The sequence below is a fragment of the Hibiscus syriacus genome, unplaced genomic scaffold (assembly GCF_006381635.1).
Source record: "Hibiscus syriacus cultivar Baekdansim isolate YM2019G1 unplaced genomic scaffold, ASM638163v2 tig00113724_pilon, whole genome shotgun sequence".
NCBI lineage: Eukaryota > Viridiplantae > Streptophyta > Magnoliopsida > Malvales > Malvaceae > Hibiscus > Hibiscus syriacus.
In genome coordinates, this window is record NW_024063470.1 from 1,358,454 (window position 1) to 1,385,343 (window position 26,890).

At 32.5% G+C, this 26,890-nt stretch overlaps 1 pseudogene; it reads left to right on the plus strand.

Annotated features, from left to right (window-relative positions):
* Positions 1 to 15,370: 15,370 nt before the first annotated feature.
* Positions 15,371 to 26,890, plus strand: LOC120187309 (annotated as a pseudogene).

The following is a 26,890-nucleotide window of genomic DNA, read 5'->3' on the forward strand; positions in this document are numbered from 1 at the left end:
ATATGAGTTATGTGTTACATGTTATCCTATGTGACTATGATATATGTGGATATATGAGAATAAGATATAAGTTATGTGACCATGATTTATGTGAATACATGCCTATGTGATAAGCTATGTGAAATGGTATAAAAGGTAAAGCCCATAAGTATGTGATATGAGAGCTAAGGGTATAATTGGCATGTCAAATATCGAGGGTTCTACGTGGTCCTTCGGGACAATTCTACGCGATCCTTCGGGACATTTCTATGCCGTCCTTCGGGACATTTCTATGTAGAACTTGGTGCAATTTATACGAGTTGTGGTGGCAACATTTGTCCATAACCTCAATGCACTCACATACCTTAAGTTCTCAATGATATACATGGGCTATTAAAAGAAAGGATATAAATGAACAGTGAAAGATAATGATAATGAGAATGAGAATGAGAATGTTGATAATGATATATATATATATATATATATATATATATATATATATATATATATATATGCTTTTGTTATATGAAATGTTCCATAGTTTCTTTATATGATTTTATGATATATTTAGAATATGTCTAACTGTTTTAGGATTTTATTTCTCAAGAATGTACCATGGGATGTTAAAAGAAATAACATGAATAAATAGTGCATAATATTACATGTTCTTGTTGGGTGAAGTGTATGATAGTTTTTGCACTTATTATGTTTATAAAAGTTAATTATGTAATTACATGTTTTAATGTTCTAATTATGCATTATATGCCTCACTAAGTCAAAGACTTAGCGTGTGAGTGTTTCACACGTAGGTACAAAGAAGGAGATTAAAGTTAAGTAAGTCAGGACAACATGCCCTACTTGAAAATCATATCAGAAACGATTTGAATTGTATGTATTTTGTTATATTAAGTTTAGTTGACATTTAATTAAATGTTTAAATCGTATATGATCTAATCGGTTTTGTAAAACCACGTGATTGTATTTAATGTAAATTATTCAGTTTTATTTTAATGTGAATTTAAATTTTCAATTATCTTGTAAAAGTAACTGATTTGAAAAGTCAATGTGACACTTTAAGGTGTTATATGTTGCGTACTAGTGTAAGGTGTTACACTTTAAGTTAGAGGGAAGCCTTATTTAATCCATTTAGTATAATTGGGTTCAATAATAAATTGTTTGATTACAATTCGATTTCAAAACGAGACAATACTCATTTATTAGGGAGTTAATAGTGTATCTCTCTCATAATGCCCTGTGGTGACCACTAGTAATTCCCGAAGTAAATCAACATCTTTTTCAAAACCCTACATCATGATTCATAAATCCTCAAGACAATTTTTTTTTATTAAAATTGATATCAAAGCTTCCGCTAGTGTTCGGGGGTGGTTGTTATTGGTTTTGGTAAATCAACATCATTTTCAAAATATGCACACATAATGAATTTTAAATTAAATAAAACCTCAAACTCATAATTTCTTTTTTTTAAATAAATGGTAATCGATTAGGTACCAATTTTTTAGCGTTGTGAGGGTGCTAATCATTCCCCATGCATAACTCACTTTTGAACCCAATTTTTTATTTTTCCTAAACCAAAATTTGATTTTTTTTATAAAATAAAAATGTTTTGTTAAAATTATACGATTTTAGGTGTTTCAATCGCACCTTAAAAATTATTAATGACGACTTCCATCTTTTCATAAAAAATATTTTCAAAAAAACCCCATCACCGTAACTAGTTAGCTTTTCCCCCGAAAGGCCGATTGCGACAGCTTGGTGACTTCGCTGGGGACATTTAGTTTTCTAAAACAAATAGAGAGTCGAGTCACGAGTCGATTACCTTATATTTGAAATTTGGAAATTTTGAGTTTGAATTTATTTAATTTATGAATTATTATGTTCATTTAAAATCGAAAAAGAGATTTTCTCTCTAGTTAATGTTTTCACTTGATTGAATATATTTAGAACTGTTGCATATCATAGCTCTACACCTGAGCTTTATCCCAATTCACTTAAGTAGGGGAAAACATTACACCACTGAGGAATATTGGTTTTCCTCGTATAGATCTGGCAAAGTACCTTTGGAAAACATACTTTATGTTTGGATAATTTCTTCCATGACAAACATTTAGTGATGTGATTAGGGATGACAATTTAACCTGAATCTGACGGGTTTCGACCCGACTCATCCTGATATGATCATATTTTTAACAAAAAATTCGAGTTCAGGTTGGGTCGGTTCAGATTTTTTAAGTGATAAGGTCGAGTCGAGTCGGGTTTGGGTAAAGGGTGAAAAAACTCTGACCCAACCCAACCCAAGGATAATAATGTATTTTTCTTAAAAATTTATTATTATTTTAATTAAATCCTTAATTTATACAGACTTGGATCGGGTCAAATTTATACTCTAAGATATCAAGTCGGGTTGGATTTAGGTGGAGGATATATATTTTTGGGTCTGGGAGGGTCGAATGTAGGACATAAAAGTTTTGGGTCGGGTTGAGTCGGATATAAGATATAAAACTTTTGGGTCGTGTTGGGTTGACCAAAAACCTGACCTTAACCCGACCAATTGCCATCCCTAGATGTGTTCCCTTAGACTGAATTCGATTATCAAAGTCTCTAATGGGATAGAATTGAGGTCTTTTTAAGCTTAATAGATTGTAAGAACAGTTTGGGAACCTCTTTTAGAACCAAACACCATATAGAGAATTTAGTAAGCCTACCCCACTAAAGCCATATGGAAACCCTAAAAGAACTAGAACACATGTCATAAATTTAATTTCCTTTGTGTGTTTTTATTTGTAGACTCATCTATGAGTTGTATTTAATTACTTTTTAACTTTAATTTTTGATTGTTCATATTCCTTCAATTATCATTTCTACTAACTTGAATTCCTTTTGTCCTGTTACGTGTTTTGTTGTGTTTTCATTTTTGCATGAAACATGACATCTCATCAAAGTTATTGATCTCTAGAGTATTTATTCATATTATAAGGTTCTTGAAATGACAATGTCTTTCGATTGATTATATAGAATTTAATAGATTCCACCGTGAATGAAGCAGAAACAACATGAACTAGAAGATAGTCTACTTACTGAGGAAGATTCAACGCTGAAGGTAGTAGATAAGGGCAGTGAACCGTCTTGATAAACCTTCACTATGGGAGAGGAAGAAGAAGCTCTAAATATTTTTGAAGAATTAGAGTTGGACGAAAAATGAGGCATCATCCAACTACTCGCAGGAGTGGAACAACTAAGAGATAGAGCCAGATTTTATATGTAATCTTTGATTTTCATTTTCCCATTGTACATGAAAATTTCCAGTTCTTTTAGAATTGTTCTATGAACAATTATTTTGATATCAATATCTTTTGCATACATGTATTTTGCATTGCATTGATCAATGCATTTTAAAATCATGTATTAAAATATTCATTTATTTAAATATATAATAATAAGATAAGATTTCTGATCGTAGTTATCTTATCCCCCATTAGAAGCAAGAATACTTTACATTCGCACGGTACTAAGAATATAACTAAAGAAATTGATAACATACTAGTTAAAATTAAGAAAGAACAGAAAAATTACAAGAAGAGTTAAGAGGACGATTCACTAAGATCGAGGCTGACATCACTAATTCTAAAGTTGATTTGCTAAAAAAATATGGAGGAAATATTCAAGAAGCATGAGATAGCTACAAAGAGTGTCCTTGACGACCCTTCACATCCTTCAAGTATCACACATATACATATTTCAGTGCCTACCTTGGTGCATCAGGAATCTAGACCTCAAGATTTTTTTGCTGCTAAGAATTTACCACAATATCAGGTTGGAACTTCTCTCTATATTAACTGTTTTGCTATGTCTAAAGCGAGACCTAGTGTTTTTGATGTTTACAATAAGGTCCCCAATTTGACCGAGATATTTGAAAAGGAGAGAGCCAAGGATGATGTCACCAAAAAACTAAAAATTTGGAGAAGATAAAATATAGGGAGATGGTTGAGTATTTATATAGGTTTGAGGCCAAAGAATTAAGTTTGGTCCTCGACCTCATCCTTTTACCAAAAGTTCCAAGTTTCTGACTTCGAGAAGTATGATGGGGTCACTTGTCCTTCATCCCACATCACCAAGTTCTGTAGGAGAATAGCTGGCCACGTGGAGAATGAGAAGCTATTGATCTATTATTTTCAAGACAGTATGAATAGATCCACTTCCAAGTGGTATAACTAGCTAAATCATGCTCAAATATATTCTTGGAAATATTTAGCTTTGGCCTTCTTAGGTTAATACAAGCACATGGCTGATATATCCCTTGATCGAACAACTTTGAAAAATATAGAGATGAAGTATAATGAGAGCTTTCGACAATACGCACAACGATGGAAGGATGTTCCATCCCAAGTACGTCCACCTATGGTTGGAAGGGAGTTTACCATTCTGTTCATCAATACATTAAAACCTCCCTATATTAATCACATAATATGGGTTGCCACCAAGAGTTTCTCAGGCATCTTCATTTATGTCTCTCAAGAATAGTAGGATAAGGGGCACTGATGGTGGTGATATCGAGGCAAGTGTTAAGTTAGTATAATGGGATGTTATTCAACTAATCATGAGACCATATATCATAAGGCGATCCGAGAAAATACTCCTATTAATCTGATTTCAATAATGTGTGAGGAATTGGTCCCAACACTAGTTGAGAAGAATCTGGTGACTTCAATGCAGTCTAATCCAAAGGAACCCTCATTTTCTAAAGACTATGATGTTAATGCAATGTGTAGTTATCACATAGGAAGCTTAGAGCACACTACTAAGAATTGTGGGGAATTGAAGCGTAATGTTTAGAATTTGAACATTCAAGGGCATTGTCCTTTAATGAGTAATGAGGCATTTTGATACAAATAAAAAGAAGTCATTGAATCCACTAGGAATCTTCATTGCACTTACAAGTTTATTATTTTGTTTGAATTTATTTTTCATTTTCTAAAAAAATATAAGTCGCTTGAATTTTAAGCATACTAAATAAAATGCTACCTTATAAGGTTATACGAGCAATGAGTAAATTTTAATCTTGAAATTCTCTGGATATCAACTGAATTAAAAGCTTTTTGAATAATTAAGGTTATAAATCTTTGACAAAGTGACAAGATTAAAACTTTATAAAATAAGAACTCTTGCTTCTACTCCATAAGATACACCATAACACGATACCCTTCTCTAGCAGGGATCAAGATAGTTTTCTTCTCTCACGAAGAGACAATTAAAGGGCTTGAAATTCAAGTATGTATAGGAGTGAACAAAATGAAAGTGTGTATGACTTTGCAATAACAATTAGATTGCACTTCTCTTAAGGATATTCAGTGATGATTCTAATTTTCGTAACTGGAATGGTGGAGCAGATAAATTTAATTCAGGTTGGTCACTTGGGAATTAAACTCTAAAGATGAAATTTTGTAACTTCCAATGACATCCAGACTATAACAAGTTCTTTTCAATGAGTTTAAGAAATTGAATATGTATACACAAAAAGCTAATAAAGTATTATTATAAGGTATATGTAATAAAGTTGAGCTATTCTGCTAAAGCTATTGGTTATATAGGTAACTCGAAAGTCTAACTTTATGAATATGTTACATTCAAACCATAAAATTGATCGAATACCTGGAAATTTGGTGTTTTCTCCACTATAGTTGTTAAATCAAAGTCTTTGTGATAAAATGAATCCTTCAGCTACACCTAAAAAAATGAAAATGATAAAAGTTAATAAATTTCAAGGAATAAAGGCAATAATGCCTAGTGTTTGATTCAATAAAGAGTATCAGTGAAAATGAACTAAGGGAGTTGAGAAATACTTGTTATATAGTCAACTCCACACAAACACTCAGGAATTTTGTTTCTAGACCAATATTTATGCACTATCTCTACTGGAGCAATCTATGAAGCTTGAACAAAAGAAAGATTTCAGAGCTAAAATAGAAGTGCTCTAAGAGGTTTAACAATTAATTATGCTAGTTGTGTAATTTTTTCTGCATCCAATTAAAATGTCAAGCCAATAAAGAAAGGCATGTCAAAATGTTCACAACGGTTGAGGAATGATGACATCTCAATGACTGAAACCTTATAAAAATTACGAAGCCTACCTGAAACCAACCTATCAAACTTAACACTTGTCAAAGGGTTATAAATTTGAAAATTTAAAGAGCAATTGATTCTTTGGATATTCAGTGAACTCATATTTTGTGATTTGCTTCAATTATGAGCTTATGAAGGGTATTATTTTGTTTTTGTTTTTTCAACAAACTTTTTAAAAGAAGAAAAATATTTTCAAACATTATAATTTTTCCTGGAATTATATTTTGGAAAAGCCTCTTAGACCTAAGCTCGGAATCAGAAATTAGGGCAAAGAAATTGAATAAGAGCAAAATTGTTTGGGGCAAGAGGATCAATTTGTCACGAGATGAAGATTCAGCAAAGTGAATAAGTAAAGATTTACGAGACAATGAAGCTCGTAATAGAAAAATGACATCATGCGTGCATAATTTGGTATTTGCAGAAAAATGAGTATACACATTCATTTTTATCAAGTTTTGAAAGTTTGACAGGAATTCAAGAAGTTAACAAAGATTTCATTTCTTAATTTCTTATTTACTTTTCAGTTTTGAAATAAAGAAAAAATAAAATAGAAAATAGGCTTGCATGTAACCAAAACTAGGAGAAAGAGTAGATACGTACCTTAGTTAGGGGAGTCGAACCAGGGGAGGGTCGTTTCGTCTTCGTCGGAGGTCGCTAGAGTGTGAGAAAGTTGAACGGTCGGGGGTGTTTAGGTTGTTTAGGGTCCTTTTAGGTAGTTTAAGTCCTAGATCTAGGTTTAGGAGAGTGTTTTAGGTTTATTTTGGGTTTATTTCGGAGCTCCAGCCACCGTGTGCAATGGCCAGAACGGTGGTCGGACAGCGGCCGGGGCAGGGTAAGGCGACCGACAATGGGTCGGTCGAGGGAAAAAGAGAGAAAAGGAAGAGAGGGTTTTGATTTTTTTAAGTCTCGGTTTAAAATGAGAAAAAAAGTTGTATTTATAGAAAAAGTTAGGGGAAATCACGTTTAGGTTCCCCTAACTTGCGCGTGTTTTTACAAAATAGTCACATGTAGGGGCCAGTTCTGTAATTTACCTTTTCCATGTATGCTTTATAACTTTTTGTATAATTGTTGTTTAGTCCCCCTAACTTTAACGTGTTTTTGCATGTTAGCCACCTGTAGGGACCGATTCTATAATTTACCCATTTTTGTGCATGTTGAATATTTTTAGGGTTATTTTGCATTTTAATCCCTCTATGTTTAGCATGTTTTACAGTTTAGTTATGTGTAGTGATGATTTTTAGTTTATTTTAATTTGGTTATCATGTTTTATTTGTTTTTATTCTTTGTAATTTTAGCACTCAATATTAAAAATGCTCATTTAAGTAACTTTAGTACTTTATTTTGTTTTAATTTTGACATGTTGGTTTGATTATTTACATTTTAGTCCTATTTTCATTTTATTTATTTTTATTTTTGCATGATTTCTTGCATGTTATTTCATTTTAGTCATTAATTAATTTTGCATGAACCCTCATAAGCGTTTCTTGACTCGAATCAAAATAAATTGACTAAGGGTAATATTCGTTCATTTTAATATTGTCGTAAAGTGACTGTCTTAACGTATAAGAAAGTTACTTTCGATAATTTTAAAATGAAAGGCTATCCCATTTAGTGACACAAATTAAATTGAGTATATTTTAAAATTTGGGGATTGAGAAAAAGATCATGTTCATTTAATTAAATTCACCGAGAAAAGATTGTTAGATCAGATCTAAGGTCTAGTTTCGATGTATTTAAATAATTGAACATCCTTATTCTCATTAAATATTGGTAAAATAATTAATTAATTGTATTTGCTTGAGGTATGCTTCTAATTTGCTTTATTTTTGCATGTGTTTTCCAACGAGTTTTTAAAATAGTGACACTCGAATCGATATTGAGAATAGTAATATCTTTTCATTTCTGTTGGAGTAATAAATGATTGATTTAAGGCAGGAGATGTCATTTATTATCGATTGAAAATAATTCAATACTATCATTTTCATTCGAATCAATATTGAATTTTAAGACGAAATAATGATATCTCTTCATTTCGGTTGAAGTAATAAATATCTGCTTAAAGGTATGAGAGGTCATTTATTCTCGATCGAAAATAATTAGATATTATCATTTTCAATCGAATCAATATTGAATTTTAAGACGAAATAGTGATATCTCTTCATTTCGATTGGAGTAATAAATGACTAAGGCTATTTATTCTCGATCGGAAATAATTAGATATTATCATTTTCTCTCTTAAAATTATTTTGTGTTGTTATTTTAAATTAATAATGAACTTTAGGATGGAATTTTTAATATTTCTCTATTTCAATTGGAGTAAGAATCGATTGCTTTAAGGTATAAGATGTCGATTCTTCTTGATAGGAAATAATTAAATATTATTGTGTTTCGTCCTAAAATTCAAAGTATATTACTTGTAGGGGATCTTAAATTAAATTAGACTCGAATTCTTAAATTTAATTTCAAATACAACTAATAAATCGACTAGGTACCGATTTAGGGCGTTGTGGGGTGCTAATTCTTCCCCACACATAATAGACTCTGTAACTCAAATTTTGGTAACGCAGACGTCAAATTTGTTGTTTTAATTAAAATGAATGTTTTTTAAATGACAAATACTTTTTGGGTGCCCATTCACACCCTAATAAAATATTGGTGGTGACTCATTGAACCACGTTTTATCATTAATCGGTCATCAAATTATTTCAAAACATGATCTTCCATTTTCGAAAACTGTTTCGACAAGCCCATTTTCTCCTAGTTAGGATGGTTATACCTTAGAGAGGTTAGCTCAATAGTACATCCGTGAGATAATAAGGTTGCACGGTGTACCAATTTCCATCATACCATACAGAGATCATTGATTCACTTCTCGTTTCTAGAAAACCCTTTGTGAATCCCTAGGAGCCAAACTAAATTTTAGTACCGCTTTCCACCCTCAAACAGACGATCAATCAAAGCGTGTCATTCAGATCTTAGAGAACATGATTAGGTGCACCATTATAGACTTCGAGGGCAGTTAGGATGACCATTTTTCTTTAGTGGAGCTTACCTATAGCACCATTTTTCAATCGAGCATTCAGATGACTCTATATGATGCCTTATATGGGCACAAGTGTAGAACTCTACTATGTTAGATAAAACTCAGTAAGAGTAAAATAATGGGTCCATAATTGATCAGAGAAATCGAAAGAAGGTTTGGTTGATTCAAAGCCAACTGAGAGAAGCCTTAGATAGGTAGAGATCCTACACTAATATAAAGCGTAAGGATATAGAGTTCTCAGTTGAGGACAAAGTGTTCCTCAAGGTTTCTCTATGGAAGAAAGTGTTTTGTTTTGGTCGAAAGGGAAAGTTGACCCCACGCTTCATAGGGCCATACGAAGTACTCAAGAGAGTTGGATCATTTGCTTACCGGTTACCTTACCACCAGAGTTGGAGCGCATCCACAATGTGTTCCATGTATCCATGCTCAGGAGATACCATTTTGATCATTCTCATGTCATCCCTCTAGAGCAAGTATATGTAAATCAGGACATGACCTAGAAGGGGCCAATCCGAATCTTAACCAGAGGAGTTAAGGAACAAAATGATTTCTTTAGTAAAAGTGTTGTAAAGGAACCATGGTGTTTAAGAATTTACTTAAGAAACCAAGGAGAACATGTAGCTTCAGTATTCTCACCTCTTCTATCTAGGTAAATTTCAATAACGAAATTTCTTTGTAGGAGGAGAGAGTTATAACGCCCTGAAACTCGAATTAGTAGTTTAAGGTTAACTTGAGTGGGCTTAAATAAATCCTTTAACCTCATGGAGAAGCTTGGACCAAGTTAGTTTTGGGTTTGGGCTTATTTTGGACCAACATGTGTAAAAAAATGAGAGTTTTAAAATAAAGATGAAACTAGAGTGACTAAAATGGTAATTATACCTTTTAGAATTTTCTTTATCTCTTCATTCTTCATCTCCAAGAACCAAACAAAGAGATAAATTGGTGGCCTTACAACCTAAGATTGGTAATTTGAAGGTAAGAATCTTAATCTCAAATCTAGAACTCTAATTCAAGCCCTCAATCTCTTCATTTCTTAATTATAGAAAAATATGGGTTTAGTGGGGGGGTTTTAGAAAAACCATAGAAAACCAGCTCGTTTTTGAAGAATTTAAGCTTAGTAGTTGCTCTAAATTTCTTCCTAAGCTTCCCAACAATATTAGTAACATCTATGCTTAATTCTTGTTTAGTGAAACAAGTTGGAGAAACCTCTCAAGCCAAGGGAAATGAGAAACTAGTACTTGGTTGAGCTTTTGGGGAGTTTTCAGTAGCTTAGGACATCATGTAACTTATTTTTAACTCAACTCTACCACATGTAGGAAATTAAAATGTGTTTTGGTAGGTTGCATGAGTATAAAAGTATATTCATGGTAGAATTCATAAATCAGTGTTTTTAGCATGTTTATGGACATTTTATAACCCCTATAATCATACATAAGACTTTAATAACATTTGGGACCCTTAATACGGCTTTTAGCATGAAAAGTTAGCATTTTTCGTGCCCAAAACTGGGCATGTCTATATGCGAGTATTGGTACTGGAAGAACAATACGATATTGTTATTTAGTCAGAGTGTAAAATCAATAAGGAGTATCGATACTCATTCATGGAGTATCGATAATGCAAGGTCAGTCTTGATACTCATGGGGTGGTATCGATACCGACGAGGCTTAAATCAAAACATCAAAATAATTTTTGGTATTAATACTCAAGAGGGTATATATACCGAGGGTAAAGTATTGGCACTCTCTATAGATGTATCGATATTGAGACATTTTTCAAGACATTGAATCTAAATTTCGTATCGATAATCAGGTCAGTATCGATCCCAGCACCAAAGTATCGAAACCCAACCAGGAGTATCGATACTTCCCTTCCCAAATCAGCCTAAAATAGTCAGTTGGTATCGATACCAAAAGGTGGGTATCGATACCCCTAAAGGTTCAGGGATCATACTTGAGGGGCCTAACAATATCAGCATACCATCAAATAAAACTACAAATTGAACCATAATTAACTCACAACAGTTAGATAAAATAACCACTAGGGTGAAATAAAACTAGTCTTGTTTGATGCTTAGGACACAGTCAGGACACCCGAGTCACTTTAGTATATACGATCGTACAGTTCAAATATCTCGTCACTGCCAAAGCACTTCAGCAGCCGACTGGGCGCGGATGCCCTAAGACTCAAGGGAGTAAGTTGGTTGGGTGTATGTTTCCGATGCAGATTTCATATCTCACCCCAGTGTAACTTCGGGTATTTAGGCAGGCTAGAGGGGAGCGTGAGCTCCGAGATGCATAACTGTCAGCCGCATTATTATGTCTGCCACATATAGTAGACTAGTACTTATTATGTCTTTATACCTGTACCGTCGACATCTACATTTAGTGAATGCATGTAGTATAATACAGTTATTAGTGAGGCACTAAGCTCGTAAGCTTAGTGCTCAGAATGTGTTTCCGTGCCCAGGTTCTTAGGAGGTCATTCGTGGGGAGTTATCGTCATTAGATATTCCAGTGTAGCAATTTCAGATCAGCCAAAGTATTCAAAGTACGTCTTAAGTCATTCCTAGAGGGTGTGTACTATTTATGGACCCTTTTGTATTCAGTCGTAATCTGTTTGATTTAAACTCGATATTGTATGATTTTGGTATTTTGGGAGCTCCTCATATTTGTAAACAATATTATTGTGTTTTATTTTGTTTTTCATGGATGAATTTTTTATCAGATACTTTATAGTTAGTTAATTTAAAATAAAATTTTTGGGTTAACCACTTAGGTGGTCCTATGTAACATTGTGATCTTGTGATCTTCGGGGTGTTATACATTTAGTTATCAAAATAATTTCACCAGTTCTCGTACCTGTAAGGAAAATATTTGGGATATAAACATATGAATATGATAGTAAGCTTACCATCTTTACCTGTGAAAAAAATATTGTAATAATAGAAAATTTGTGGACGCTTTTTGAAGAATTAAGATGCTTTTGTATGTAAAACTGAAACATAAACAGAAGAGAGAGAAATAGTCAAATAACCTGTTTGATCGTTTCTATTATTTTTTACTTGTTTTGAAGAAGAACCTGTTGGATCGTTCTTGTTATTTTTTTTTATTTATGTTAAAGGGTTAATGAAAATTAATGACAGAAAAATTTAAATTAAATAAATTGATAACATAAGAGATTATTTATCTTTAATTTTTAAATTAATAACTGAACTCAATCATACCAACAATAAAAGAAACTATTTACATAATTTTCCTTTTATTTTTCTTTCTATTTTATGTGTATATCTAATTTAGTAGCTTTCTGCTTGGTCTATGTCGGTACTCTTCCCGAGTTTTCTTGTCAAATTACTTAACAATCCTTTAACATTTGGCAAAATTTTGTAAGTACTCAATAAAACTGTCGGCCAAGTGTTGCAGGTACAGCTATCAATTCATATGATTATTATCCATCCCCTGCTAAGTTGGCATTAGCATCTTCGTGGGCGGTGTTTATTTCACCCGTTCAATTTAGTTTTTGTAATATTTTTATTCTGAAATTTAATGATAATTTTTTATTAACATTAGTATTTATATAAAAATAATTTTTATATCATTTATCATTGAATATTTAAATCTTTGACATTTATGATATTAGAAGTTAAGATCTTAAAAAATAATAATAATTTTTTATCACCAAAATTGTTTTATTCATACTAATAATATCTTAATATTTTTTTCAATAATTTTAATTTTCGCAACATTTCACCCGTTTGGTTCTTTTAATATCATCAAATCTTATTATCATTTTAAAACATTACTTGAATAATATTTTCAAACATTCTAAATTAATATTCTTTAAAAAAAACCAACCTAGCAATTGTTGGGAATTGATTCCGGTATAGTAAACAATTGGTAAAAGGGTCACTTTTGTTCTTGTAATATATTCAGTTTATTCTTTTTGTTACTATCATATTTTTATATCAATTTAATTCTTAAAGTCGATTAATTGTATTATTCTATACCCTAATCCTAACTTTAAACCTTAAATTTTAAACCATAAATATTACTTCATAATCTTTAAACTACAAAAAACTCTAAACCCTAACTTAAAATCTAAACAATAATAAATATTTTAAACATTAAAACAATTAAACAACTTCACACACTAAATTAATATAAAAATACGATAAAAATAAAAAACAATAAATTAAGTTTATTACAAAAATAAAAATGACCCTTTCGCCTAAATAACATACTCATTTACACGATTTCTACAGGTCAATGAGGTATAAGATTTTTCCATCATATTCAAAGATTGCAATTTATATTGTAAATGAAATAATAAAGGGTTAACTACATTGATGATAATTTTTTCGTGTTTTATTTATTTTTGGTCAATGATTTCAAAAAACATAAGTTATGATCACTTTCTTTTTTATTTAATTAAGATTTGGTCAATTTTATTTTTATTTAATTAAGATGTGGTCACCCCGAGTTAAATGTCGTTAATAACAGTTAAATATTTGATATAATAACACATTTAGTCATGTTGTTTACATATTATCTTAATTTAGTCATAGTCATGTTGTTTACATATTATCTTAATTTAGTCATACTTATAATAAATTAAAAATAAATTTAATCCTCCAATCGATTAAAGCCACATATCATGTCACGTTGGGGTGTTCAAAAATACCCAACCTGATTAACCCTACCCTTCGACCCACCGACCCCGTTAAAAAATACCAAGTATTTATAACAAAATACTCGATTTTTCAGGTTGGGAACTAGAGCCTCTATTTTTTTTTGATTTCTAGGTTGGGCCTCTCACAAAATGTTGATTAACCGGGTACCCGCCCACTCGGTAACTTATTTATTATATATATATATATATATATATATATATATATTTTATATTTATTTATAATTCTCAAAATATTTCACTAACATTCTAAAATCCTAATTTCTTAAATTTTGACATCATAACGTTATAAATTTTTAATTTCTTAAATTATTTCACATTAACATTCTAAATTAATTTTTAAATATTTATTTTAACTTCAAAACATTTGAAATTTAATTGTGTTTTTTATTTTAATTTTTAATAAATTTTATTTTCAATTATGTAATTTGAATTTTTAAAATTATGCATGGATTATATATATATATATATATATATATATATATATATATATATATATATATATATATACATACTTTACATTTTAAATTTTAGAATTTTTCTATATATTTTTTTAAAATAATATAATTTAAAGAAAAAATAAAAAAATATGAATTGAGTACATGTGACCCAGATTATATATAACATAATTTTATATATATTAATTTAAAAATATTTTTATATTAACTTATTAAATATATTTTATTATTAATTTAATTTTAAAATATTTTATTTTCATTTAAAAATATATAATTTGTTTTAGTTTATTAAAAGTATAACTAAATTGAGAGAATATATAAATAACAATGACCAAGTATGTGATTATATCAAAATATTTAACTGATGTTAACAACAGTTAACTAAGAGTGACTACATCTTAATTAAATAAAAATGAACTCAAATGTGTGGTTATGTCAAAATATTTAACTGCTATTAACGACAGTTAACTCGAAGTGACCACATCTTAATTAAATAAAAACGAAAATGACCATATCTTATGCTTTTTGAAATCAATGATAAAAAATGAATAAAACACAAAGATAAGTGATCATCTGTGTAGTTAACCCTATTTAAAATTCAATTATTAAAATTAATTTAATTAAATATAAATTATGAAATGTCAAATTTAAATAGAAAAAGATCAAAACATAAATTTAGTAGGTAATTCTATTTTTATTTATATTTTCTTATTATAACCGTGTTCCATGTTTTCCAATAACTAATATTATATAATTTTAACACAATATTTACATATTTAATCATTTTTATAAATTTATTTTGTATAGTTTAAATAAATCCACATGTGTTCTCGTTTGATTCGCTCACACGTGTCTCTTACTTCCTGTCGACAGCTTAACAGGCCACCCATGACGCTTACACCTGAGATGGGACCCAATTTCTGTACCACCTACACTCTTTTAACAGCACGTGGCAGTTAAATCAAAATTCAAAATCTGCACTCTGCACACGCCGAACATACCCTTGTTCGCTCCAAATTCATAAAAATCCTTTTAGTTATATTTAATTTTCATTATTGAAGGACTTAATGAAAGCTGATTTAATTTTATTGTATTTTGAGTTTTGAAAAATGTCGAATATTTTTCTAAGGGGTAAAAGCTTGAAATTTGAGTTTTGGCTTTTCGAATCTCGATTTTCCCACTGTTTCTTTCTCTCTCTCCCTCTATATATAATATAAATTCCTTTTGCCTTAGCGTTTTCTGCCTGTGATTTCATCGATACTCTCTCCCGTTGGCCGCTTCTGTAAGTCTCTGTTTTCCTTTTTATTTTATCTTCGAATGATTTTGTTTCTTGTTCTTGCGTGTCAGATTGATTTAGTTATTATATACGGATTCGCTGTTTGGTTGCTAAGAAAAAAAGGATGAATTTCAAGCTCACTTCACTGCGAACCAGGGTTTATTTTTCTTACTGCGAAACTTAATTATAATTTTTTTTCTCCATAGCTCGAAGAGTGTATTTTATACATTTTAGAAATCAATATAATTATTATTTTTTAAACTTTGTCCTTTCTTTTTATAGCTCTGGCATTTATTATCGGATTTAAGCTGAAAATTTCCTTTTGATTTTATGTATTTTAAGTCGTTCTTTTATGATTTTATAATTTTCCGTTTTTCTCAAAGGCTAGGTATTCTTCTTAGAGTTAGAAATCTATATAATTGATTTTAATGCTCCGGTGATTATTTGGAAGTTATGTTAGATTTACCTATATGATTTTATGCATTGTAACTTACGTCACTTAATTTTGACATTGCTCGTCTTTTCTCAATGGCTAGGCATTTTTCTTAGGGAAAAAGAGCTTCTAGTATTTCTGTGAGACAGGAGAAGTGAACCTAATGAGATGATGTAAGAATTATGAATATGGATTGTTATAGCCCCGGGTAGCATCTGGCAAGCTTTTGTTATAAGGAGCTTTTTGCTTTGACATATGTGGATTTGGTGGTGGAGTGCTTGTTAGTGACGGTAATGTTGCTGTATAAGTTTTGAAAAATGGACGAAGAATGGATGGTGTATCCCGGTTGGACTGACAAGAGTCCGACCGAAATGCAAGTTGTTTCACATTTATTCATTCTCTCTAGTGTTATTGCTGGCCTTGTTGGTATTTTGACTATTGTTTACACAGCTTTCCAGTGGAGAAGAAATATTAACTTAAGTTGGATGAAAGCTGTAGCCCTGTCAAAGAAAAACCCGGAGGCCAAGCATAAGGTTCCTGGTGCTCCTCATACTTGGGAGCTGGAATCTGTATCCCGTGCAAAGAATATAAATTGCTGTGCTTGTTTGAAGTCAATGTCACCTTCCCAAACTCTAGGACCTATGTTTGCTTCAGATAGTTTCATTCACCGTTGTAGCATATGTGGTGCAGTGGCTCATTTGAGCTGCTCTTCACGTGCACAGAAGGATTGTAAGTGTGTGTCTATGATTGGGTTTGAGCATGAGATGCACCAGTGGGCAGTTCGATGGACAGAGCTTACTGATCAACCTGATGAAGCATCATTCTGTAGCTATTGTGAAGAGACATGCAGCGGGTCTTTCCTTAGTGGTTCTCCTATATGGTGTTGCTTTTGGTGCCAACGACTCATACATGTGGACTGTCACAGTAGCATGTCTAATAAACCTGATAAAATTTGTGATTTAGGACCATTCAGAAGGTTGATTCTCTCACCTCTTTATGTTAAGAAATTGAGCCCCAGTTCTGGATTTCTGAGCTCAATCACACATGGTGCAAATGAGTTAGCTTCTTCGGTACGAGAAACCATTAGGAATCAGAGCAAGAAGCACAAGCATAATAATAAAACCACTGTTGATACACGTAGTAATGGTAGCGTCTGTGACACCTCAACAGAGGGCACTTCTGATACCCCACAAAACGTAAATGGTTCTCATGCAATAGAAAGAACTGCAATGATATGAAAATAGTGTCAAAGCCTCGTATCAAAAGAAGTGGATCAATTAATCTGAAGGATGAGTCTCAAGTATCAAGGATGAAGCAAAGATATGAGGTGATTGATTTACCACCAGATGCGAGACCATTACTGGTTTTCATCAATAAGAAGAGTGGTGCCCGGTGTGGAAATTCCCTCAGGCAGCGCTTGAACCTTCTGTTGAATCCTGTTCAGGTTTGATTGACTATCCATGATTTTTTTAAAAAAAATTAATGCTCGTGTATTTCATTTACTTATTGGTATTTGATGGTGACCGGTGAGGATGGGTAGTTGTGTAGGAGAGGAATTATGGGTTAAAATGAATTTAAACTCCCTCTTCTCTGATGAGATAATTTATTTGCTTTTTCTTTGTCAAAAAAACATTACTTGCTTTTCGAGAAGTGCATTAACACCCCAACAGATTATAAGAAGTGATGCTAGCTAAACTTGATAAAACTTAGCATTTAATACCATATTAGTGACAATAGTTAAATTTAGTATCATTCATCTGTTTTGGCTATTTGCTCATTTCAAATGACTGGTAGACTCACTTGAATTTGAAGAGTAACCAGAACAGCCTCTCAAGTTAGGGAGAGTTTTGGATTATTGGTTTGCCATATCATACTAGAGTTAATAGAAAAGTGAGATAGAAAAACTGTAATTACACACACCATTACATGCCAGGATTGACTTCCCTCAAATTCTTGGAAGATGATGCCCAATGCAGGTATTTTTCTTGGGTTTCTTAGTGAATTGATAACCTTATAATTACAACTGCTGTCACCACTACATGGATTGCTTTTCTTTTTAATTATGTTCTAGCTGATCTGATTTTAGGTTTGGTTCGTGACTTTCATAGTTGTCAATATGTTTTCTGATTTGGCGTTTTGAAGGGTTTTCTCTTTAAAATTCGTCAGAACTTCTTGTTGTTTCTGTTTTCATGTTTTTGACTTGTTTTGCAGTTTGATGCTTTCGTTTGTGTATTCTCCTTAAAATTGGTCAAAGTCATTTGTTGGTTTTTCATTTTCATGTTTTTGAGGGTTTTGCCCATTCAGGTTTTTGAATTGAGTTCAACACGGGGACCAGAGATGGGTCTCTTTTCATTCAGAAAGGTTCCTCATTTTAGGATACTTGTATGTGGTGGGGATGGTACTGTTGGTTGGGTTCTTAATGCATTAGACAAGCAAAATTTTGTTTCACCACCTCCAGTTGCAATTCTCCCTGCTGGAACTGGAAATGATCTGGCAAGGGTATTGTCATGGGGTGGTGGTTTGGGCTCAGTGGAAAGACAAGGGGGGCTCTGCACAGTCTTGCAGGACATAGAGCATGCTGCAGTGACAATTCTTGACCGCTGGAAAGTAGCTATTTTGAACCAACAGGGGAAGCCACTTCAGTCACCAAAATTTATGAACAATTATCTAGGTATGCAGACTTGTTCCTTTTAGTCTTCTAGAATCTGATTAAGTTCAACATCTAGATTGTCACGTTGAAAATTTGACCCATTAGAGGGTTTGTGGTTTGCTTGATTTGGATTTGGTTGCATGTTGCATTATATCTATAAATATCTTTCAATGATATCTTGTAAATATCTGTCTACGATATCCTGAAATTGAGAAAATCATTCAGATTGGTCACTTGGTAATTTGGCTGGCTGGCTGGTAGATTTATCTTGTTTGATTTTCTTGGTTAGATGAGTGTAGTGGTATTTTCAGCGTCTTATCTCTGTTCACTTATTATAACTTGGTAGTCTTGTCATGCTTTATGATTCTCTTACAGGGATTGGTTGTGATGCGAAGGTCGCTTTGGACATTCACAACTTGCGAGAGGAGAATCCTGAGAAGTTCTATAATCAGGTTGTTATCATCTTCTTGCAATATGCTTTTCAAGTGCTATGCAAAATAAGTGTAACGATTTATGGACTAATTATGTAGATTGTTCAACTGAAAAATGATTTTTAATTTCAGCCTACCTGATTATGATAGCTCGAACTTTCTTATCTTTTCCCTTTACATATTATAGATACATGGTTTTAGAAATGTAAATATAATGCTACAATTGTGAAAGTTGGAAATGTATACTTGTTCCTCGGAGTAGACACTTACTCTCTGCATGTTGTTACAATCTAAATAATGCAGAGATCTTATATTAACTGGTGAAACACAGTCTTTGCGTATTTTATATGCAGATTTCCATCTCATTACAAATTATCAACACAAGTGTAAACCAGGGAGGCTGTAATGACAAATAACTTTTGTTGATAAAGAGTACACAACATAGTGGAGAAGAAAAGGAACTCTTTTTATTATATATTGTGAATGGTGAAAATACATCTTTTTATACGAAAAGTTAGGAGTAAGTTTTCTATTAGAAGTAAACTACTTAGTAGTTATCCTTATCTAACTTTCTAAGAGTTAGTGTTATATTAAATACTAACTTATCTATTGCATAACCTACACTCCCCCTCAAGTTGGGGAGTAAATGTTGAAAAGACCCAACTTGGATATAATCTCATCAAAGGTAATTCTTGGAAGTGCTTTGGTGAGAATATTTGCTAACTGATTCTTCGTTGAAACATAATTGAGCTTCACCGTTCCACCATTCACCTTTTCAGAGATGAAATGTCTGTTAATCTCCAAATGCTTCGTTCGGTCATGATGAACTGGATTCTTTGCAATACTTATTGTAGATTTACTGTCACTTTGAAGTTCAAACCATTTGTTGACACATAACCCCAGCTCAGTTAACATTCTTTGAAGCCAAATTCATTCGCAAATTCCAAGTGCCATTGCTCTAAATTCTGCTTCTGCACTACTTCGAGACACCACCGCCTGTTTTTGCTTCTCCAAGTAACCAGATTTCCCCAAACAAATGAACAATAACCAGTTGTAGATCTTTATCTGTTAATTCACCTGCCCAGCTTGAATCCGAAAAAATTCTTACTGTTCTATCATTACTCTTTCTAAAAATTAATCCATGTCCTGGTGTCATTTTCAAGTATCTTAGAATTCTATTCACAGCCTCTAAATGTTCTTCTCTTGGATCATATATTGACTCACTATACTGACAAGGAACGCAATATCAGGTCTAGTAAGTGATAAATAAATTAGTTTACCTACTAGCCTTTGATACTGTTCTTTGTTCACAGGACTTCCCAATTCTTCTCTCCTTAGCTTCAGATTTGCTTCCATGGGTGTTTCAGCAGGCTTACATCCCTTCATTCCACTTTCTGATAGTAGATCAAGGATATATTTCCTTTAGTTGATCACTATTCCTTCTTTTGACCTTGCAACCTCCATGCCTAAAAAATATCGTAAAGTTCCCAAGTCTTTGGTTTCGAACTCCTTCGCTAGTAGCTTTTTCAATCTTTCTATCTCCATACAATCATCACCTGTTAGAATGATATCATCCACATAGACAATCAAAATTGCCTTTTTGTTGTTTGAAGATGTTTTGACAAATAAAGTGTGATGATTGACATTGCTTGTAACCATCCTGAATAATCACCTTGTAAATCTGTCAAACCAGGCTCTTGGAGATTGCTTAAGTCCATACAAGGACTTTAGTAATCTACATGCTTTCCTGTATTACTCTTTACACCCGGTGGAATTCGCATATATACTTCCTCCTCCAAGTTTCCGTTTAGAAATGCGTTTTTGATGTCTAACTGATGAAGCACCTAATTCTCATTAACTGCTAATGACAGTAACACTCTCACAGTGTTTAGTTTTGCTACCGGAGCAAACGTTTCATGATAATCAACTCCAAAAGATTGAGTGAATCCTTTCGCCACTAATCTTGCCTTATATCTTTCAATGCTACCATCAGCTTTGTATTTTACCGTGAATACCCATTTGCAGCCGACTGATTTTTTATCTTTCGGAAGATCAACTATAATCCAAGTATGTTGTTCTCCAGTGCTTTTAATTCCTCTTTACTGCCTTTTTCCACTTGGGATCTTTCAATGCTTCTTTCACCGTATCTGGAACAGTAATGCTATCTACACTTGCTGTAAAGTTCTTAAAACAAGGCGTTAGCTTTCCATATGCAACAAATCTCTCAATTGGATAATTTTTGCATTTTCTTACTCCTTTCCTTTGAGCAATTGGCAAGTCATTATCATCAATTAAAGCATTTAATTCAGCGGAAGAACTCTGATTACCTTCTTCATTCTCCAAAGGATTCTCGTTCGGTTTCGGTTCAAGACAGTGTCCATGCTGTGTGGGAGACTCGGGATTAGGTTCAAAGATTGATTTAGAAATTGGTTTTTGTCGTCTCTTGTAAATCTGCAACTCGGATTGAGGTATTTGAGGTGAAGTGATATGTTGATCATGCGAGGTAAATGTGTTTCGGTGGACTGGTTTGGCAAGGATACGTTTTTTGGGTCGATAGTGTTGTTAGGTCTGGCTGTAGCGATTTTGTAGGCTTATTCGATTGGTTTAACTGGTTTGACGGTGCTGGTTGATCAAAAAGAGCTGGTTGCAAATCAAGTGACAATTGTTGTGAGTCAATAAACTGATATTCATTATATGACTCCTCCTGAATAGCAGTTTTAAGGAAAAGAGGTGTTTTTTCAAAGAAAGTAACGTCCATAGTAATAAAGAATTTCTTTGTACGAGGATAATAACACCGAAAGCCCTTTTGAGTCGATGAATAACCCAGAAACACACACTGAAATGCTCGAGGATCTAATTTGGACCTGAAAGGAACATTGTTATGAACGAACACAGTACAACCAAAAACTCTAAGGGGTAACAATGAAGTCATCGGTTTAAAATTGGGAAAAAACTGAAGAAAAACATATCTCGGACACTTAAATTATAACGGTTTACTAGGGAGACAATTAATCAAATAAGTGGCAGTTAAAAGGGCTTCCCCAAAAATAGTTAGGAACATTTGTGGAAAAAAGTAGAGACCGAGTAACCTCAAGAAGATGCCTGTTTTTCGCTCAACAATCCCATTTTGTTGAGGAGAATTGACACACGAAGTAAGATGAATAATCCCAGTTTCCTGAAAGAAAGAACCCAAAACATTGGCAAAATACTCACTACCATTGTCAGAATGAAACATTTGGATTGAACACTGAAATTGGGTTTCAATCAATCGTTTAAATATTTCACAAGCTTCAGATTTGGTTTTCATGAGAAAGGTCCAGGTAGTACGAGTGTAATCATCAATAAATGAAATAAACCACCGAAACCCATATAAAGATGCAACCCAAGATGGTCCCCAAATATCACTATGGATCATGGTAAATGGTTTGGACAGTTTATATAGAGAAGGTAGATAACACTCCTAGCTTGTTTAGCAAGTGGACAAATATCACAAGAAAAAGATTTTGGACTCTTATTGACAAACAAATGTGGAAACAATTTTGCAAGATAAAAGAAACTGGGATGTCCTAAACAAAAATGCATTAACATAATATCGGTTGAAGGTTCAAGTAAAGGAAATTGTTGTATAACGTAGATGGATGGGAAAATAAAGTTGCAGGAAGTAGGTAAAGACCCCACAAAGCCTAGCACTTCCAATCACTTTCCCCGAGCTAGAATCCTGAAATTCACAAAAATCAGAGTTAAATTTCGTGATACAACATAAATCGGCAGACAACTTGCTAATGGAGATAAGATTGCAAGTAAGATTGGAAACATAAAGAACATGAGATAACAAAATGTCCTGATTTATTCGAATAGACCCATGACCAGCAACACCGGATAGAGAACCATCAGCTGTTCGAATATGAGAGATAGACGAGTCGGCATGAAAAGTGTGAAAGAGCCGAAGATCACCTGTCATATGATCACTTGCACCAGAATCCACAACCCAAGTAGGAGTGGTGGATGCATTAGCCAAAGTAGCAGAAGGAATTCTACGTGCAGGTACTGATTGGGAATGAGTGTTTAACTGACTAAAAAACTGCTGCAACTCTTCCATTTGTTTTTTAGTAAACGAACTTCCTTGTAAATCAGTATTCACAGCACAGTTTTCTTGAGTATCACGTTGTTGATGCTGTTTTGAAGACTTCTCATCAGTAGGCTTGCCATGTAATTTCCAACAGGAATCCCTCAGATGGCCAACCTTCTTACAATAGTCACACCAAGGTCTCCCCTTCATTGGCCGAGTAGTAGTTTGAGAGTGAGGGATTTAATTGTCACCATTCAATCGGTGACAGGTGATAGAGGTTGAAGAAACATCAGATTGGGGTGAATTAATGAGGACTTTCGAAGTGACCTCCGATGAAAAAGTGGAATTCATGATCGACGGCTAGATTTAGGGTAAAAAAAGAAAAAGAAAAAAAATCGGCTAGATTTAGGTGAATGATCGGACACCTAGCTGATACCATGTTGATAAAGAGTAAACAACATACTGGAGAAGAAAAGGAACTCTTTTTATTATATATTGTGAATGGTGGATATACATTTTTTTATAGGAAAAGTTAGGAGTAAGTTTTCTATTAGAAGTAAACTACTTAGTAGTTATCCTTATCTATCTAACTTTCTAAGAGTTAGGTGGTGTTTGTTTTGCAGAGGTAAAAAGTCTGCAGTCTGCGGACCACATCTGCAGGCATCTGCAGCAGAAGAGGTGGACCAAAAGTCTACAGTCTGCAAGAAGAAGACTCTTTGTTTTAACGTCTGCAGACTGCTAAAATGAACTGAATATAAATAAACTGATTTTTTAAATTTAAAAGAGTTTTGCAATACTGAGATTTAAATAATTTTAGTTTTACAATACTGAAATTTAAATAATCCATACAACTACAATAATAAATTATTTAAAATAAATCAATCTATACTAATAAAGTATTTAAAATAAATCAATTCATACAACTACAATAATAAATCAATCCATACAACTACAATAATAAATCAATCCATATTTTAAAATAAATCAATCTATACAAATAAATTATTTAAAATAAATCAGTTCATACTAATAAATTATTTAAAATAAATCAATCCATATTTAAAATAAATCAATCTACTAATAAATTATTTAAAATAAATCAATCTATACAACTACAATTATAAATCAATCCATATTTAAAATAAATCAATATATACAAATAAATTATTTAAAATAAATCAATCCATACTAATAAATTATTTAAAATAAATCATCCATACAACTACAATAATAAATCAATCTATATTTTAAAAAAATCAATCGATACTAATAAATTATTTAAAATAAATCAATCTATTTTAAAATAAATCAATACATACTAATAAATTATTTAAAATAAATCAATCCATACTAATAAATTATTTAAAATAAATTATTTTAAAATAAATCAATCTATTTTATAATAATTATTTTATAATAAATTATTTTAAAAAATTAAAATAAATTATTTTATAATAAATTATTTTAAAAAAAATTAAAATAAATTATTTTATAATAAATTATTTTAAAATAAATTATTTTAAAATAAATAACCTTATTAAATTATTTAAAATTATTTTAATAAATAACTATATTTTATAATTGTTCTTGAAAATGTTTGAAGACCTTTAAAGACATAAACCCAAGTATGCACCAAGAAGAGCTCGCGCAGACGTTTGAAGAGCTTCTGTCTTCTAAAAAACAAACAGTCAGCGAAGCCTAATGTCTGCGCGTGGTCTGCGCGACGCAGACATAAGTGGTTTGAAGAGGTTGCACAGTGAAAACAAACACCACCTTAGTGTTATATTAAAATACTAACTTATTTATTGCATAACCTACAGCTTTGAAGTGCATACAAACAGAAAATTGAAGATCTAAATGAATTGGATGTATTTGGACTTTGTTTTCTTTGTAGTAACTTTTGCATGCCTGATAATCTTGTCTTATTTGTTATACAATTCCATATTGCTGAATTTGCCTCAATATACCTGCAGTTTATGAATAAAGTGCTTTATGCAAGAGAAGGTGCTAAGAGTATAATGGATAGGACGTTTGCAGACTTTTCTTGGCAAGTTAGAGTAGAGGTGGATGGTGTTGAAATAGAGGTTCCTGAGGTATGGATGCCATCTTTTATTTAGTTATACTTGTGAAAATGTGGACACCGTGTGATAATCGTTCAGAAGAATTTTTCTTAACATTTTGAATTTTACACACATATACGTAAATATGATATTTTGTATATATTTTAAAAATAATAAAAGATCAGATTAAATCACAGCCGTTGCTTCTAACTGAAAACTTGTTTAAAATTATTTGACCAACACTTGTTTTTATCAACCGTGTCTCTCAAATTGTTTCTGGTTTTTGGAAATAATTTCGGTAAATTGTTTATAGATTTATGCTAAAGTGTTCTAATGGTGCAAATAACCATTGATTACACATACTGTAAATGTTATTATGATGCTATTCTAAATCTATACAGGATGCTGAAGGGGTACTGGTTGGAAACATTGGAAGCTACATGGGAGGTGTAGACCTTTGGCAAAATGAGGATGAGACTTATGAAAATTTTGATCCTCAATCTATGCATGATAAAATACTAGAGGTTGTGAGCATATGGAGCTTGGCACCTCGGAACGCTGCAGGTAATCTAGCCCTTGAGGAAGGCTGGTGATGCTTTAGTGTTAAAATTATATCTTGCCTTTATAGAAGGTGCACGAAACAAAGTTCTACCTAAGTTGACGTACTAATGCCTATAGGAACTTGGTTTTGGCATACCATGTCATGAGTGTAAAGTTTATATTTATACTGTAGATTGCGTGCCGTACACATGAGATGGAATAATTCAAGCCATTTTCCTTTCTTTTCTGCTGGACAGCAAAATATTTATAATGTCTTTGATTCAACTTTCTTCTTAATGTTTTATGTTTTTGTTTCTTCTTTTGGTTTGAGTTCCGAAAACTTCGCCTAAAGAGTTTTGGGAACTGCTTATATTTTTTGTGCTATTCAGGTGGGGCTTTCTCGTGCCCGTAGACTTGCACAAGGACAGTCAATTAAAATACAGATCTTTGCTGCATTGCCTGTTCAAATTGATGGAGAACCTTGGTCTCAGCAGCCATGTACATTGACCATATCACATCACGGACAGGTCTTTCTCCCTCTCTCATGCACAAAACACTTGGTTTGTTTTTCAAGTTATATCGTTATTCCCTTTACGTATCACTTGATTCCTCGACGAGTGCTTTGTTCATCTTCTAAAATTATAAAAGAATCGATCAACGAGTGTTCCTTTTCAATTAATTTGACCCGAGTTATCTTTTATTGATGATTTTCACTTACTAATGAGCTAGTGTTCTAAATTCGAACTATATGACATGGACAGGCCTTCATGTTGAGGAGGACAGCCGAGGAACGTCTAGGTCATGCAGCTGCTATAATAACCAATGTGCTCGAGAGTGCCGAAACAAACCACATAATCAACACGTCGCAGAAGCGAGCCCTTCTTCAAGAGATGGCATTAAGGTTGACTTAGAAGTTTTTATTTTATTTTGCCATAGTGCAAAATGTTAGTAATATAGTTCTTGCTGCACAGACTCTTGTTAAAAATTGTTTGTTTTATATCTTCTCTGTCTCACCCAATGAATCCATCATTGCCTCCGCCAAAGCTTCTTGCTGAAGCATGTCTGTGTATGAATTTTCTTAAATCTGAATACGAAAGGAGCCCACCGAATATACTGGGAAAACTATA